At 35.8% G+C, this 14,254-nt stretch overlaps 1 protein-coding gene and 1 long non-coding RNA gene across 4 annotated transcripts in view; both read left to right on the top strand.

The window, feature by feature from the left end:
- SLC25A21 (solute carrier family 25 member 21) overlaps positions 1-14,254 on the top strand; it is a 444,650-nt gene that overhangs the window by 47,175 nt on the left and 383,221 nt on the right. The gene's annotated exons all lie outside the window — the stretch shown is intronic.
- Positions 1-14,254, top strand: part of LOC116737729 — a 47,437-nt gene that overhangs the window by 22,144 nt on the left and 11,039 nt on the right. For both annotated transcript variants that reach the window (XR_004343805.1, XR_004343806.1), the window contains 3 exons: positions 6,108-6,210; positions 8,443-8,518; positions 13,058-13,119. This is a non-coding gene — a long non-coding RNA (uncharacterized LOC116737729). The remainder of the gene's footprint in view (positions 1-6,107; positions 6,211-8,442; positions 8,519-13,057; positions 13,120-14,254) is intronic.

The following is a 14,254-nucleotide window of genomic DNA, read 5'->3' as shown; positions in this document are numbered from 1 at the left end:
ATTCAGTGAATTCTCTGCCTACGTTTAAGGCGAGCCTTAGTAGTTGTCTCAATGCTTAAATGTCTTCAAAATAAGAAAAATAAGTTGGACTAGTGTCAGTAATAGAATGAATAAGTTAGTTGCGTGTTTTACCTTTTTGGAAGGGGAGAATCTACAAACACAATAGTAGTCATTTTGTTGGTGAAAATATTTGTTTATTTAATAAAGCATATATACAATCTTTAGTGGTTGGACCTTTCTTCCAGAATGACAAACTGAGAAGTTATGTGTTTGGTATATTTCATGTGTCCAGTAGCTACTTTTGCTTTGTTATCCTATATTTTTATCTTGAGATTGTTCCTTGTATTTCAGCATTTAAGAAGGAGATGGCAGTATTGAGCCTCAGCTCGGACTGGATACTATTTGAAGTAGCTTAACATTTTTCATAAAGAAGTATCATGTTAGCTAAATTCAGTTTCATCTCTTGGGATTTTGTTTTCTACCCTCGCTTCCCTTTGTAATCCCATATGGAGAATGAAAGAGTGCTCTAATATATGTTATATTAGATCTGTCAGACAAAGATACTATTAAATTACTTATACTCCTTTCTGCACATCTAAGAATGCCAATTTATGGGACACATAGAAACAACCTTCTTCTAAAATAAAATGAGGACCAGCTCTAAAATGCAATAGTGTGTTTACGATATGCCTGTTTTCCTAAGGCTTTGGCAGAAAGAATTAACTTGACGTTTCCAGAGCACAAAACACCTCACTGAGCCACATCTTATGGGAAATAAGCTGCTCTCTGGGAATACATTTTTTACCATTTCTCTTTTTTTGGGCAGTAGGCTACTGCTAAGAAAATGACTTTTTCTAGGGCTGATGCCCTGAAAAAAAGTTTAGATGATGGGAGGAATTGTTTACTTAGTCTCCATTCACATCCACTGTGTTGCCCACATTCCAAGTTTCAAAAGGGATGATTCATATACCTTTTAGGTCTATGTTGAAAAACAAAATGAATAACAGTGCCCTTTTTCAATATCGAAAGCAATTTAACACTACATTTTTTAGGTTATAACCCATGAGAAAGATAGAATGCTACCACGTAACGTTGTAGTAAGTTGTTTTTAAAAGAATAAGCCAAGATTAGCAAACTAGGCTGCCATGTCAAAGGATCCAAAACAGCAGTTGGAATGGCACCCAATATTACAAGTTATATTTTGAAAAGCCATCCTGCCATGCTTAAAATATGTAAAAGCAATATTTTAACACGTGAGATTATGTGGTTTCTTTGAAATCTGGGCAATTACATCACATGCAAAAGATGTGTAATTGTTTAGTTTGATTGTCATTGATAGTGGGATTTTCTTTTGTACCTTAATTTTTATATGTTTAAAATTATTGTTGAAATGTTATGTGACGAATAATTTATGGATTTAACTAAGCCAGCAAGCCTATTTGGTTTCCATTATATGTGAAGGACCCAACAACAACATCTTCATTTCATATTGTTCCGATAAATTTAATGACATTATTTTTTTTTTTGAACCAAAAGGAAATTTCTTCTCAGCTGGATTCTTTCACTGTAGGTTTTAATCGCAAACTTTGAAAATGAGAACATAGCTATTATTTTTTATTAAAAGGATATGTTCTGGTTAGTTTGGAGAGGTCTGACTAGTAAGGGCTTCCAATAGCATGCCTAAGGACTTAAAATGTAATGGTGAAGTTAGAGAATGTAACATATGACTTTAGTACCACTATAATCTTGTGTGTGGTAAGATGCATACATGGTGAATGTATAGGCATGGTAAGGTAGTTCTTACTACTCACAAAACTCCAATTAAAAGTAGGCTCTAATTGGGGTGCCTGGGTGCCTCAGGCAGTTAAGTGTCCAACTTCAGCGCTGGTCATGATCTCACAGTTCATGGGTTCAAGCCCCGCGTTGGGCTCTGTTCTGACAGCTCAGAGCCTGGAACCTCCTTCAGATTCTGTGTCTCCCTCTCTCTCTGCCCCTCCCCCACTTGTGCTCGCTCTCTGTCTCTCTCTGTCTCTGTCTCTCTCTCTCTCTCCCCCCCTCTCTTTCAAAAATAAACATTTAGAAAAAAGAACAGTTAAAGTTTAGCTACTCTGGGTAGGACATAGGTCTGTGCATTCAGTACTAGGCCCATCCTGTGAAGTGGATAGAAGTGGGAGGTTGTATGTTATCTGTCATGATACTTTGAAACAAAGTGTCTTATACATAATATGTGCTCACTTACTGTTTGCTGACTGGCTTAAGTTTTATGACTACCCCTGTTCAGATAATTACAACTTAAAAAAATTTTTTTTGATGTTTATTTATTTTTGAGAGAGAGAGAGAGAGAGAGAGAGAGAGAGAATGAGCAGGGTAAGGGCAGAGAGAGAGGGAGACATAGAATCCAAAACAGGCTCCAAACTCTGAATTGTCAGCACAGAGCCCAACCAGGGTTGAACTCATAAGCCACGAGATCATGACCTGAGCTGAAGTCAGACACAACCGACATAGTCATGCAGGTACCCCCCAACCTTTTTTTTTATAGTTCATCCTTTAAAAGTCTTTTTGAACTTTCTTACCATTGTGTTAGATTGTTCTGAACAACTTCGAGTTTACATAAATAAATCTTTAATGTAAAGTTATTTAGCATGTTTTTTTACATTTATTTTTCTATTCCTAACCCTACATGGATTTCTAGGAAGTACAACTAGTGTTAGGAAAATGCTGTGCACTTGAACTGTTAGTGTTTCTACATAAAGTTAATAAGCCTTGCGGAGAGCCTTTTGAGTACTTTGGAGTTAGGGAGTAATGAGATCAAAAAATTAGCAAGTTTTTTCTCCCTTTCTTACCAGTCATTTCTGTGTCTTTCACAGAGGGGCAAGCTTTATATACTTTTGCTTAGAGATGTGTAATCCTTGATGGTTATAGAAAAAAAAATTCCTCTTGATGTGTATTCAGTCAAATGTTCATCCACCTTCTACAAACTAGTGATGCAGAGGAGGAGAACTGAAAACGGCTGTATCCTGTTTTCAATACTCCGTAGCATCAGTTTTTGGCAAACTTCAGTAGGGCCTTGGTGGGTCTACCTTCCTAGACCTGTGTTCATTATGGTGTGCTAAGAACCACCTCTTTTAGCCAGGCTTGACAGGACATAGCCCAAGGGAGAAGACTCCATAAGGTCTAGGACACTTGGTCTTGAAGAAACTCTCCTTGATTGAGTAGTCAAGGTATATATATTAGCCAAAGACTTGATGATATGCTGGTATCTGGCCATCCCGCTTTTGGAGCAGGGTACTATTCTGGATAGAAATGTCATTATTTAATCTCTTTGGAGGCAGAACAATTGTTATCTTCAGCTGAAGTGCCCAGTGTGTCCAGACACATACCCAAAAGAACTCACATGACATAATTTTACCAGAATACCATAGAAACTTGATTTGAATATAAAAGGGAAGCATCAAGATTCATCTTTTCTGGAAAACAAAAATGAAACAAATATTCCCCCCAATAAAATGACATTAAGTTGTTCTACACTTCCTCACAGCTACTTTCTTCCATATGCTGCTAATTAGAATGAGGCTTTATGATACATTGATGATGTGAAGTTAAACAGATAATTCATTAACTCTTAAAAATAGCATGTTTTATTAGAACAACCTCAGAGGACCATCAAAGAAAATGCTATAAGTATTGCACACCAACAAATAATAGTGTCTAGTGAAATTATTGTGTTTTAAAATTTTTTTTTAATTTTTTTTTTACTTTCTAAGTTTCTGATATACTTGGTCTGTTTTGAAAACAAACACATTTAATTATTTCCATCTCTTAACTATGTCTAGTGAGTCCAGTTTTTAGTTGTTGTACAAATAAATTGGTCCTCGTTGCATTTCTTTCTTTCAAACATCATTTCAAATTAGGGCTTAATGTGGTTTGAACATTTCGCCAGAATAGTCATCCTACTTTTGTCTGAGGGTGGTTGATTACATCTATCTTTTTAGCTTACAAATGCCAATATAATTAGAAGAGTGCAAACTCAACCCTGAGACCATTTGTCATCACACATTGATTGTAACTGTATGTTTTATTTTGATATTGTAGGAGGAAAAGCAAACAATTAAAAGTCTAAAGAAAATGAAGATATGCTAAACATTTTTATTACATCATTGTTTTTAACCAACTTTTCCCTACCACTTTTAACGTTTATTATTAAACGTTATTAATTAAACGTATTATTAAAATATATATAAATACTGTTTCATGTTGGACTCAAAACTAGCTTTCAAATATCTTAGTAGCAAATATACAAACAGGTATAAAATATATAGAATGGAGGAGAATTTAGCATTATTATTTCAAAGTGTAAGTTTTAATAATTCACAGTGTATGATATTCTCCAAATAACTAGAGAAAAGACTCTGAGGAAATAAGGCAATCTCAATGATAAAATAAAATGTAAGTGGGTTTTGCCTACGTATATGCAGTGTACTGTGTCCGTGCTTGCCCCATTTGTGTACACAATCTTTGTAATCCACTCTATTACTCTGTATTTTATTGCCATGAGGATGGAATTAGAGTGAAGAGACCAAAAATTATTGATCGGTTATACCCCAAATCCATCCCTGTAAATGAAATGGCAACGTAGAGATGTTTGTGTGATAGGAAAAAAAAAAGGTGTATTTTTAAGCTTCATATACTTGGAAACTAGTAGACAGCCATAGCTAACATGAGTATGGTGAATGATTTCAACCTTCTGATGAAATTTCTTTTGGCCTGTTGAAATCTGACCTATCCGAAGTGTCTGTGGAAACCCTCAGAATCACTCTATGAATCTTTCTTAGTGGATTTGACACTTTAAGAACCGAGCTGAGGATTTTAACCCTCATAACATCAAGGCAGAAGCACTTTTTGGGTGTTGTCTCTTTGCATCTATCTCTATATTACTGTTTCCATTTTTTAATCATTGATAAAGGTAAAGGAGCTTATGTTAATTAGAATACAATCTAAGCTGCTATAATAAAAAGACCCTAAAATACACTAACTCCAAAAAGAAGGAGGGCAAACCAGAGTGTCTGTTCCATAAGATCAAGGAATAGGTTATTTCTATTTTCCTCTGGTTTCCCTACAGTGTGGTCCCCATCTACATAGTAAAATCTGGATTATCACCACTGTATGCTCATTTCAGCCTGAATTGGTGGTGGAGTGGTCTAAGTCGGGAGGGGAAGCAACTTCCTTAATAAAGAAATTACCTGAAATTCCTTACATCACTTCCTTTCGCTGAAACTTAGTCATATGGCCATGCCTAGTTGCAGAAGATTCTGGGAAGTATAGCTGGGGATGAGCAATTATGTGTCCAGCTAAAAGTAAGTGGTAATGGTGGGGTGTTCTATTACCAAAAGGAAGAAAGAGGAGAACGAACACCGGGAGGACAATTATTGGTCTCTGCCAAAGTAGTCTCTGACAGTTTTGATCTCTAATTCAAATTTATGATTTTCCTTATTTCTTCTCCCCTTTTCTCTTCTCTCTTTCTTTAGTTTTACTCTTCTTTGCTTATTGCCTCCTCTCTCTTACTGTGTACTTATAGTCATGGCAATGCTAATATTCAGTCTAAATACCCAGTGTTCACAGTGGCCTATGCCTTACAGAGGAGCCTGTGGTCTTTCTTTGGGCCTGCAAACTATAGGTTAACTTTTTTATTCTGTGAAATATATTGCCCCCATCACTTTTAATCCTTTTTGGAACAAGGTAAAATATAATTAAAGGAGATAGAGAGGAAGGGAAGCAGAGAGAGAGAGAGAGAGAAAGAGAGAAAGAGGAAGAAGGAGAGAGAAAGAGGGGAGAATAAAGAAAGGAAGGAAGGATATAGAAACATGTTAAATGAAAGAATAAACAAATTTTTTTTTCTATCTCAGTATTTGTCCTCAAATTTGTTTCAAATTTCCAGCTCATCAAACATTCAGGTTTTCCATTAGAAAAATCTTTCCTGAATGCAAAATAGTAGCAATTTGCTTTGTAAATTCAGCTTAGTATTATCTCAAACTGCCTCATAATAACAGACTTAATTTTGTTTTATTTTGGATTTCATCTTTGAATAGATTGTAATTCGTTTCTTTAAGGGATGTTTGACAGAGAATTATTATGTACAAGAGAAAATGTTCAGGAGGCAACCTATACTTTCAACATAATTTGGCTGTCTTTGAGGAGAGTGAACTGATACAGGTAAGAGATCGGACATTCATTAAAATAAAATTATTCTTTCTAATAGACTCTAAAATTTGACTCCTTTGGCTTTTCTTTCTTTTTTTACATTATTTATTTATTTTGAGAGAAAGAGAGACCATGTGCACACGTGCAAGTGGGAGAGGGGCAGAGAGGGAGAGAGAGACTCCCAAGCAGCTTCCATGCTCTGCGTGGCACCCAACATGGGGCTTGATCTCACAATGGTGAGATCATGACCTAAGCCAAAATTAAGAGTTGGATGCTTAAGCAACTGAGCTAGCCAGGCACCCCTGCCTTGACATTTCAAACCAGAGATGAGTGATAGTTAAGAGAAAAGGTGTTCTCTAAGAAAGGCCTCCAGTAGCCAGAATCTAGAATCACTTAGAGATGGCCATCATTTTGTTTCTTCTCAATCTTTCTCTTAAACTCTTTTCTAGACCTTCAGACAGTTCACTATCAGTTTTTAGAAACCAACATCTGCTTTATTTATTGTCTTTGTCATGCACATGGAGTCATAGAAAGGACCTTAGAGATTCTAAAGCTTCATGGTTTGCAGTCTGAATTGGGGAGAGTAGACAGGAAAGTGATTGATGAAGCTTAGATTTTCTACCCTCTTTTCCGACAGAAAGCAGGTTCACTCTTATCATTTTAACAGGTAGGGTTCATTAGTAAGATTTGTTGGCAAAAAGCGTTCTTATCCTAACAAAAGTTTAGAAGCCTTCCATTGAACCTAGCTTCCTTAATTTGTAGATGAAAATACTAAGGCTTGCTGAGAAGTGATTTTTCAAAGATATCAAGGCAGAGCCCTCACCCCTGGGCTGGATATCTCACCACTACTCTGTGCACTAGCTCCAAAGCATTCTTATATCAGAAATTTGTCATTGTTATTAAAAAAAAATGAGTTGTTTTCTTTTTTGGAATTATATAGTGAGGTTTGGCAAAAAAATGGAAAACCAAGTTCCTCCAGCAGTTTATAGTCTCTTCAAAAATCAAGTAATATGTACAGGTGTTAGTTCAAACAAGCTGTTGCTCCATTGCGAATGTTATATTATAAATTATTATATTGATAATATTATATATCAATATCAATTACTGATAAACAGTTGTCTGGGAGTGAAATATTTTCATTGCCATGGATTTAACTGACAATGATTGAGCACAATATGGCAGGGCCCCTTATATAACTGAATAATGGTGCCCAGAGCTTGTGTGGATGGAGTTGACCCCGGCTCAGCACAGAAGCTGGCCTGGAGAGAAATGGGTTACAAGTGACACCTTCATCTTCTGTACTGAGCTCTTCACTCCAAGCAAGTTCTGCCTTCCTTGTATCTTTATCATAATTTGTTTGTGTACATGCTGTGCTTTTGATTCCAAGAAATAAAAAAATGATGATTCTGGCATGTTTAGAAGAGCCTGTGTATTTCAAGTGGATGTGCTTAATACTCCAGAATCACATCATACTCACCTGTTCCTTGTAAGCCTATTAGGTAATTTTGGTAAATGTGAAAGTTGCCTTCATCCTGCTATTTAGTATCTTATTTTACATTTAATAATGAAGCAAATTCTCTGGAGACTAGTTTTCTGGCTAACTAATGCCTTTGCAAACCAATATAACCTCTTTTTTTAAAATTTTTTTTTTTTTCAACGTTTATTTATTTTGGGACAGAGAGAGACAGAGCATGAACGGGGGAGGGGCAGAGAGAGAGGGAGACACAGAATCGGAAACAGGCTCCAGGCTCTGAGCCATCAGCCCAGAGCCCGACGCGGGGCTCGAACTCACAGACCGCGAGATCGTGACCTGGCTGAAGTCGGATGCTTAACCGACTGCGCCACCCAGGCGCCCCCAATATAACCTCTTAACATAAAACATAAGTAATAGAAGTTCAGAGGAAATGAGCTCTTGGATTCCCTAGAGCATGGTTAGAAAGTCTGATGTAGTGTTCACAAGCTATTGTTTTACAGGAGTTATACAATTTTTTTTTTTACCACAAGTATGAAAACGTTCTTCATGGAAAGCACAGGTCAACTTAAAGTCAGAAGTTCTGGTTCTTGGAATACTATGATGTTATAAAGAATACTCAAAATATTTTCATAACATTATAATAGTTTACTTTCATTGTATACATTTAAGCTGTTTTGGTTTTAGACATTCAGTGTAAATAGTTTTCAAACCTCTATGAGAAATCTGACAAAATATGATTTATGTTTCTGTTTTTATTTTCTTTCTCAAAGACTTCAGATCATCTATAAAAAAAGGATTCGTCAACTATATGGCATTTTCATAATGCAAACAAGTTGTGAACTGAAGGTATAATCCTTACCATTATTTCCCATTCTGAGAGATGCCTCAGGAACGACAACAAAACCCAGGCCTGTGAAAGCCAAGTGACTTGCTTATTCTTGGGCAGTTAATTAGAGGTAGAGCTAAGGCTGGCACATAGGTCCTCTGACTGTATGACATCATCTACTTTCACAACTGCTCTTTATGACAGATGAAGATAAAAAGATTTTGGAAAAAGCCGGAATTGCATTTATATATTTTGGCTTTGTATTTCACATTCTAATGACTAACAGATCAAGATATTACGGGAATGCAACAAAGCTGACACGTTTTTATAAACCAAGAGGTTTATTCCTCCCACCCTCCCTCCCTCCCTCCATTCCTTTCTTCCTCCTTGTCTTCCCACCTTTGTTTCCTTTCTTGGTCCTTTTTTGTGTTTGATGAGAGGTTTATTGCTTAATTGAAGTGGAGTTCATTGTTATGGTGATGTTTTTCCCCCAGGCAAGATAGACTCATCCCCCACCAAGATCTCTTGGTCTCATTCTGAAGCATTTCTTCAGTTCCTCAGTCACATGATATATTTACGTCACATGATATACCTACAAAGCTGTGAATTTCATAGGAATCAACAGATTGAAATTTCTTGATTTATAGAGGAGGAAACCAAGACCCAAACTTTGCTTTTGCATATAGGGAAAATTTTTAAGAAAAAAATTTAATGCAATGAACATACTTAGATTTCTTCCCTTCATTTCTTTTTTTTTTCTTTATGTTTTAATTTATTTATTTAGACAGAGACAGAACATGAGTGGGGAGGGGCAGAGAGAAAGGGAGACACAGAATCCAAATCAGGCTCCAGGCTCAGAGCTGTCAGCACAGAGCCTGACAAACTGGGCTTGAACCCATGAACCGTTAGATCATGACCTGAGCCGAAGTTGGATGCTTAACTGACTGAGCCATCCAGGCACCCCTCTTCCCTATTTTCAACCAAAGAGATGAAGACATTTCATGAGATGATAAACTAAAGAGGACTAAAGGAAGTGATGGACTGATATAATGGCCGATATGTCAGAAATTTGTGTGAGGGAGTGAATGGATGGAAAGCAGGGAACAAAAAGTGAGAACTGAGGAAAGATACAAAAAGATAAGGATATAATACTTTTGCCCATTTTAGATGTTCTTCCTTCTCCCCTTTTTATGAATTTTCATACCAAAAAGCCAGAATACAAAGAGATTCACACACACACACACACACACACACACACACACACACACACAGATACACCCCATGATAGAGCTTACACTTTTTAAATCTCAATATATAGGTGATTTTCTTGAATTTCAACTCATTGCTATAACAGCAATATCTCAATATTTTGAGATATCTCAATATCTCTTTTTCTTTTGTAAAATGAATCCATTGCTTTTTTTTCCTGATGTTACTTAGCAGTACTAGCGTTCTAAACTTCCTTTTTAATAACAAAACAGTTTATTCTTTTTATTCTGCTCATTTTTCTTGCTTATGTGGAAATAATGAGTCAACCATAAAGTGGATATTATATAATGAAATTAGCAAAGCTTTCTTTTCAAGTTTCTTGACATAGTTTCTGGTTCAGTAATGATGGTTAAGAATGGCTCAATGATTTGTTTGTATTCTATCTGACACCAAGGTTTCTATCACAAATGTTTGTTCTCTAAGAATGAAAAAGGCATTATGAGTCCATTAACAAAGTAAATCATCCACCTTCAGGTGTTGCACATGATGGGAGCCCAGCATTTGGGAGTTCCCTATGCAGTTATCAGACATTTGTAATATTTCAAAATATCTTACATCTATATTTTCTGCATAATGCCACAGTATTGTCATCTTGGGAGGCAGAAAGAGAGCAAAAATTAACACTCTCATTTTATAAATAGAGAAATTCATGGATAACAAGGCTTAAGAGCCTCACCCCTGGTGGTAGAGTAGGGACTTTCTAACAGGTTGACCATATAATTTATTGCCCAAACTTGGACACTATTGACAATGACAAGGGATACTGTTAGTAATTACACTGGGACAATAGGTATGAATTTGGACTGCCCCTGGGAAACCAAGACCTGTTGGTTTCCTGTTGGTCACTTTTACTAGGATCCACAACTGCTTCTCACATATTCCCATTTCTCTGTGGTTCTCAGACTTCCCCTTTTATTCTTGCTAAGTATATATGAATACATATAATAGTAGTAGGAGAGGGAATGACTTCGTATGAATCCTGGAAATCTCACTCAGTAGTTGTGAGCTCTTGGGCACACGTCAGGAACTTTAACCTCTCTGCTTCAGTTTCTTTCTTAGTAAAATGGGGATGATAATAATAATACTTACATTATAGGGATGTTATATGTATTGAATGAGTAAAATTCTTGGAATAGTGTCTAGCACTTAATAGGCACTATATGTACTTGATAAATAAAAATATGAATATTGACCCCGATAACAACTTTTTAAAAGGAAAAGTTAAAAGCTATTTTCTAAGGACATTCTTTTCATTTCCAGAGCACATTTCCTGAATCAATTCTTGGGACATTGTCTACTTTTTGATATACTTTGAATATCTGTGTCTGAGATTACTAATGATGTGCTGGTGCTATTGAGTGACAATGATCTTGTTGTTTTAGTATCTGGCACTATTAACATCTACATGGTAAGAGAGCATTAGCAAGCTAATTCCATCTTGGAGCATTTTGGACTTGTGATGAAATAGGACTTCATCATAATAGTCGAGCAATTTTTGACTTCTAATGGAATTCTATTAATTCTATTCTACTCTACTAGTAGACCTTTGTGTCTTTTGTAATGATAAGTAATCTGTGTTATGCTTGAGATCACTTGGTTTCTTCATCTTAAAACTTCAGGGTATCTGTTTTGTTTTGTTTTGTTTTTTCCTTTTGGAATAGAGAGCTTGATTTATTCCCACACTGACCCCCGACTCGCCTTGTTCTTTCTTAAAACTAAAAATAGAATAAAAAAGCATAGTCTCAAGGTGGAAAACATGCAGAAAAGCAATTCCCCCATAGTTTGCATTGTGGTGATTTGACTCTGAGAAAAAAGGCCCATACCTTTAGCCCCACCACAGCATGTTGTTCTTCTATTTTGTATTCATGATCAGACACCTCACTTACTTTTAGTCCTTTAGGCTTTTACTTTTTCAGTCTGACCACCGCTGACTAAAGTCATTGCTGATTTGATGTTCAGAAAACTGAGAGGTTCATTATCTGTTTTATTTGGTGCATGAGTGATTCCAAATCTAACTCTTTCCTATGCTTCAATGTTTGGCCTTATTCTCCATTATTTGGCTAACATGGTGACATACACTTCTGAACTTTTTATTTGATCTCTCTTCCATCTCCTGCCTTTAACCACCACTCTTTTTAATATTTCTCCAGCCTTCCCATTGACAACAATGCCCCAGCTAGAGGAGGTAAAAGAGCAGGAAATCCTAAAGAACTGGGCAAATTCCAAGAAGAAAAAGCCACACATGTATTACAATTTTTTATACTTTAAAAACAAAGTAAATTTCTAGTCCTAATTTCTACAATTCATACATATAATAAAGTTATATTGTTTTCCAGTAATTTAATATTAAAACAATTTTTTTAAGTTTATTTATTTTGAGAGAGACAGAGATAGCACAAGTGGAGGAGGGACAGAGAGAGAGGGAGGGAGGGAGAATCCCAAGTAGGCTCTGCACTGTCAGTAGCTGGGAGGGAATGGCTCAAACCCACAAAACCCACAAAACTGCGATATCATGACCTGAGCCAAAACCAAAAGTCGGACACTTAACTGGCTGAGCCACCCAGGCGTACCCCCCCAATAATTTAATATTTAAACAGTACATTAAAATTTTTCAATTTTTATATCTGTTATCTCAACTGATACATTATTATGTTTGTGAAACAGATATTTTCATTGTCCTTATTTTACAAATGAGGAAACCAAAATGTGAGGAAATTCAGAAAAAGCATTTAACACAGTCAATAAAGTCAAAAGTCAAAAGTCAAATACTATTGATGATAAAGAAGAAAATAAAAATCAGTCATAGGTCATTTCATTACTCAGATATAAGCACTGTTAACATTTTAGCACATTGTCTTCTTTTGCTATTTCTATACATATGTGGATGTTTGTATAAAAAATTTAAATGCATAATTTAACATAATTAAGTGCATTTCTGTATTCTGTTTTTTTAAAATTATTATAATGTAAAATCCATTGCATAACTATCAAGTTTATTAGGCCATTCTCCTATTATTGAACATTTACTTTTTTCAAATTTTTATCCATTAAAAATAACATTATGATAAATGTCTTTGTACATGAATAGCTTACATTTACCTAGCTATTACATTTTAATAGGTACCCGAGTGTTTTAAAACATACCCCCTGGCATCTCTTGTGATAAACAGTTTTTATTAGTAACATTGGCCAAAAATCAGAGTATATTCTGCAGCAATTAAATAGGGAACAATCTGATTTACAAAGGGAATGAGTTTATGTCCTTGGCCTCATCAACTCTGTTCCCACAGAGTCAGACAAGCCAACTTAGAAGAAAGAAGAAAGGAGAAAAATAAAAACAAAAATATACAGTGTAAGTTTTGGAAGTTTTAGAGGTTGAAAAAAAGAGGTATATCTGTGTTGGGAGAAATTACTGATATCAAAGTATGTCTGGTCAACTAATAATTCTGCTTTGTATAAAAATTCTCACACCTGTTTAGTCTATGCATTTTTACATGGGATGAACACATTACTTTGTAATATACAATAAAAGCCTTTCACAAGGAAAGTGTATTTGTGAAATAATCATATTAGATTGTTTTATTTAATTTCTTAGTTTATTATAATGGCCAATTAGATTGGCTAGCAGTGAAAGCAGAACAAATGGGCCAGGTGATATGGAGAATTATACTAATAGCTAGTATTTATTGAATTCTGTGTTTCAGGCACTGTTTTAAGTTTACATGTAATGTCTATAATATAAATTGTGTTTTGCAACCACCCTGTCATATAAGTACTTTACTTTCCTCATTCGATTCATGTAGAAACGGAGGTGAAGTAAATTGCTCAAAGTCAGATGGTCTGACTACAGAGTCCATTCCCTTGACACATGTATTATACTGTCTACAATGTACAGTTATACTTTACTTATTTGGGCTCCAAAGGGAATACACGGATAGAGTCAACAGGGAGTGGAGAAGAAGGCCCCCAATCTGAGTGGTGTTGGGTGGAAAGGTGATCTGCTTGTTTTAACTTGCCCTGTCTCCAGTACCTAGAATGAATAATGAATCAATAAATGGCATTTCCACCTCAATCTTAAGTAAGAGATATCCAATTCAAGAGACATCTATTCTGGGTTGGGCTCTGGGAAGACAAAAAGGAGTAAGATATAACCCTAAACTCAAGAAATGCATAGTCTAAGAGGAAAATAGACATGAAAAATATGATTATATTACAGTGTGATTTGACGAAGAAGGATATGGAAGACACCAAAGAAGAGAGAAACCTTAAGAGAGGATATGACGTTTGAACTGGGATGAATAAAGGTCGCCAGGGAAGCAAGGGGATAGGGCTTCCTGTATTCTTTTGGGTATAACAAAGCCTGTACCTATGGAAGTTGGACCATCACCCACTGTTTATTTTTAGTCTTATTTGGAAAGAATGCAATGCTGTGTTTGGAGCTAGTCACACCTAGGTTCTTATCAGCTATGTAATTTAGGCCAATTAAT

This window comes from Lynx canadensis, chromosome B3 (assembly GCF_007474595.2).
Source record: "Lynx canadensis isolate LIC74 chromosome B3, mLynCan4.pri.v2, whole genome shotgun sequence".
Classification (NCBI taxonomy): domain Eukaryota; kingdom Metazoa; phylum Chordata; class Mammalia; order Carnivora; family Felidae; genus Lynx; species Lynx canadensis.
The sequence above is the reverse complement of the archived record's forward strand: the minus strand, read 5'-3'. Positions and strand labels throughout refer to the sequence as shown.